At 41.6% G+C, this 4,296-nt stretch overlaps 1 protein-coding gene across 3 annotated transcripts in view; it reads left to right on the top strand.

Annotated features, from left to right (window-relative positions):
• The first annotated feature begins 143 nt into the window (after positions 1-143).
• The window catches only part of zzz3 (zinc finger, ZZ-type containing 3), a 29,960-nt gene continuing 25,807 nt past the window's right edge, over positions 144-4,296 (top strand). For 2 of the 3 annotated variants that reach the window (XM_037682395.1, XM_037682393.1), the window contains exon 1: positions 372-609. The gene's annotated coding sequence lies outside the window, so the exon portion shown is untranslated. Of the gene's footprint in view, positions 199-371; positions 610-4,296 lie in introns of those variants that run through there. The other variant, XM_037682394.1, reaches the window with a different exon arrangement.

A 4,296-nucleotide genomic window follows, 5' to 3' on the forward strand; every position in this document is an offset into this window, starting at 1 on the left:
CGAGGATAAAATAAAAGTCATCTGTGTGCTTTCTATAAACAGTCCTGCATCCAGAGGGTTTGAGTGACAGGGCTGTTTGCGGGGGGTAAACATGTAAAAGGACAGTGTTGCTGTCTGCTCACACACCCTGAACTGCTTGACTTGACTGGACTGAAAACATGGCTGCGGCCGAGCGTGCAGCAAATTTACGGAAGTGAGGTACGTCTGATTCTCGAGCTTCTAACAAAAGCGGCTGTTTAGAAATGCACCTACAGCTGGGTGTTTGTGGTAGGACAAGCGTCAAAGCTTGGTTCGGTAGCGCACCATAAACGTGCGGGGTTGCGCCCCAAATATACGCGCAAAGTTATGCGCGGAACAATCAAGCTAGCTGCGGCTAGCCGCCGCCGCTACACACATGCTACTTCTACCTGCCTGCAGCTGAAATATAAACCTCGGCGGAAACACACAGTTCCCAGTTGTTCCCTAAGTCTGCGTGCTTAAATCACGTCTACATCAGTTGTGGAGCCAGCTAACATGTGACCGGTGCCGGCGAAGTTATCAGAGGAGCCACATTTATAGTCGACACGATTATTCTCTGCAGGAAAAACTACTCGACAAGAACTAGCTAAGGTAACATTAGCTAACTTGGCTAACTAAACATAACTAGAAGAGGTTAAACCACGACTTTTGGGGGGCAGTTGAAGTTTGTAGGGCAATATCTTATCTCTCTTCCGCCACAGTTTGCGCATTGGCTTCCCATTTGTTAGTATTTGTATATACCTCTCTGCGAGCTAGCGGTAAGTTAGTTAGCTAATGCTAGCCATGCTAACGGATGAAGTGAGGTCTCTGGAAGTTGGACCGTGCTAACGTTTAGCTTTCTTTTTTTTTTACCCACTGAGCTCCGCGGACCTGTCGTTTGGATTGAGAGTGCACTTTTAATCAATTTTAGAGTTTATTGTGCAAACCGGCCGCATGTGCAGTTGTGGCGCCGTGTAGTTTTCCGTGAGTTTGTTTGACAGCATCCTTTATGTCTCCCAACTTGTGCGATTAGCTGGGTTGTTTGGGATTTGAACGATTCTTGTCGGTACGTATCATCATGCCAGCACCATTACACGAATTTCTTGTTGCCAGTAGGCCCAGTAGGTGTTGAACTTAATGGAAGAACAAGTACAACACATTTGGCTCCCATTAACTCAACTGGTTGCCCACAATAATGTTCACGTTTGGCTTTGAAGGTGCCTGTTTTTATGTATAACAGGGTTTGGCAGCCTGAACATGTGCACGTTATTTTTGTGAGATACTCATATTGACAATGCTTTCAAGTCAACACGTGTTTCCATTACTTGACAGCCAAACAAGCCTTTAGAGAGGAACAGGAAGTGTGTTATTACAGCCCCACATGTCAAGGTAAAAACTTCATTTGGCCTTGACGCCTAAAAATGATAAGTAAACTGACCTCCTGTCAGTTCAAGTTGATTATCAGCAACCTTTTTAGGATTAGTGCCTATATTTGTGTGTTAATAACAGTGCCATACCCTATTGTTAAAACAAAAATCACGAGTGGAGTGGGTTATTTACCGTATAGTTTAAGAATGGTCACTTTTTTTAATCAGTTGAAACACATGTAATACAAAAATCCACTTTTAAATATGATTTTTTTGGTGTGTGCATACAATGCCATGTAATTTTTGTGAGTGAAGATGTGGTTTCTAGCCTTTTTTTGAATAAAAAAACCCATTATTTTTAGCGTCTTGGTGCAAATTAGTAGGGATGCACGATATTGGATTTTTGGCTGATGTGTTGAAACTTATCTGGCCGATACCGATATTTTTAATATAAGTTCCTTTGTCAGAACATAGCCCTCTTAATTAGCCTTATTTGCTACAAACATTGTGTAACAGCTGTAAGAGCTATATTCAGTAACAGCCATATGCATAGCACTTTAACTTATATTAAATTAAAAATGTTAAATATTAGGCAGCACGGTGGCGCAACTGGTAGAGCTGCTGCCTCTCAGCGAGCAGGTCCCTGGTTCAAACCCCGGTCCAGGGGCCTTTCTGGGTGGAGTTTGCATGTTCTCTCCGTGCATGCGTGGGTTTTCTCCGGGTACTCCGGTTTCCTCCCACAGACCAAAAACATGCATGTTAGGCTAATTGGTAACTCTAAATTGTCCCTCGGTGTGAGTGAGAGAGTGAATGGTTGTTTGTCTCGTTTGTCTCTATGTGTCCCTGTGATGGACTTGCGACCCGTCCAGGGTGTACCCCGCCCCTTGCACAGTGATTGCTGGACATGGGCACCAGCGACCCCCGTGACCCAAAATGGAATAAGCGGGTAAAAAAAATGGATGGATGGATGGATGTTAAATATTATGTATTAGCATTAGTCACCTGCGATGCTGTCTCACTTGTGGAGGTTTGTTCCAGGTTCCTATAGCTGCAGTGTGGGATCCTCTGCACTCCTGTGCATGAAGGACAGACGTTAAAGTTCAAAGTTTTTGTCTATCCATTGTGCCGTAAGACTAATCATGCTAACGCTTCACGTCAACACGTCTGTGGTAAAACTCACCCAAGCGCTACCGGCTATTAACTTCTCAATGATGTCGGAAGTATGACGGCTTGTAACTCGAGTAAGGCTACGTCGGAAAAATATCTCTGACTGGGGACGATGTAGCGAGGCTCAACGTAGTCCAGAAATCTTTAGAATCAGATGTCCTCAACGGAAAAAAAACCCTTCACATCGCTGACATTTTGACTTCTTCCTCTCGGCCATGATCAGATCAGGTATGCGCACGTGACGTCACGTTGTGCTGGCGCTGTAGGCGTCCTTGTCACTGGGTCGTCATATAAAAACAGCGTCTTTTATATCGGCGAGTTATTTTGATGGAATGGACGATGTCTGATATTTAGCTTAAACGCTAATATCGGCTGATACCGATACCATGCCGATAATATCGTGCATCCCTACAAATTAGTTATAAATTTAGCTTTTTTTTTTTGTTAGTTTTAGTTTTAAACATTGGCTTGTTAAGAACCACCTCATTAAGAAAAGTACAACTTTTTCATTTTCTGCAACGCAAGCATTTTTTATTGCTTTGTATTTTTATTCTTAATACACATTTAACTTTTCTCCTGTTTCAGTTTTTGAACGACTTAGCTCAAGTGTGACTATATGTGAATATTAACGGAGTACACTTTTTGGAAACTAATTTTATGACATTAAAGTTTGCTTTTTCCACTACCTGTTAATCAGCTTTCGAATCACTGGTCTTTTAAATTTCATATTTTTCTTCAAAGAACGTTTATTTGTATCCTTATCGCGACGATGTGAACGGTGAGACATGGAAGCTGCTTTCACTTTTTTGATTTTATGACTTCCAGATTAATTCTTTATGAGGCTTGTGTGACAATAGTTTGAGCTTGGGCTAAAGTTTGTAAAAATTATGACACAGTTTTCAAGTATGAAACTGGCTGCAGTAATTAATTATTGAGCCTTAAGTTAATGGAGTTGAGGAAATGTGAGCAAATGTTGTGTTTTTTTCAGCTGAACAGTGGCCTTAATTACTTTTGGTTTGGCGATTTTGTTTTCTACATTTTTGAATCAGGTCAGATGATGTGATTTAATTAGTTTTGTGGCGTTGACTCTGAAGATGAGTGCACTGTCTGAAACAACCTGCCCCCTGCTGCTGCCTTTTTGTTGTTCTTTTTTCAGTTTCTCTCCTTTCTTTTCTTTTATGCATCCGCAGATCACATCAGCTTTGTCAGCTGGAGCCTTTAGTGGAGTGTGAGTAATGCGTGCATATGGTAATTCTTGTTCCAGGTCACGTTTGTATATGCTCCTTGCAGGAAAAATATCAAAATGTATTTGTAGCCTGTGTGTAGCCTCTGGCTTTGATATTGCTGTGCAAGCACAGTGCAGAAGAAGGGAATGTGAAAGTAAAGGCAAGACGGATCTTCTAAATTAATTCCGACAGAGCTTTGCCCTCATATTGATGGACTTGGTATTAATGTAAATGAGCACCTCAGTGGAAATGCCAGTTGATCTAGTATTTCCTTTATGTATGCGCATCCATGTTTCATCCTCATCCAAAGCTATTTTTAAACTATCTTTGCTGAGCAATGTTTTATATTGTCGCTCTTTGTTAGGTTTAATATTTGCGCCATATTCTAGAAGATACAACATTTTTCAGTCAGGTCATCTGGACAGTTTCTTTTTTTGTGCTGAAACGTTTCGCCTGCAATCCAGAAGGCTTCATCAGTCAAGGAAACACACAACAAAACTGATTCTTCCCCAAACAGCTTACTCCAAAGTGGAACAAAC

The sequence above is a fragment of the Nematolebias whitei genome, chromosome 9, assembly GCF_014905685.2.
Source record: "Nematolebias whitei isolate Nwh7 chromosome 9, NemWhi1, whole genome shotgun sequence".
NCBI lineage: Eukaryota > Metazoa > Chordata > Actinopteri > Cyprinodontiformes > Rivulidae > Nematolebias > Nematolebias whitei.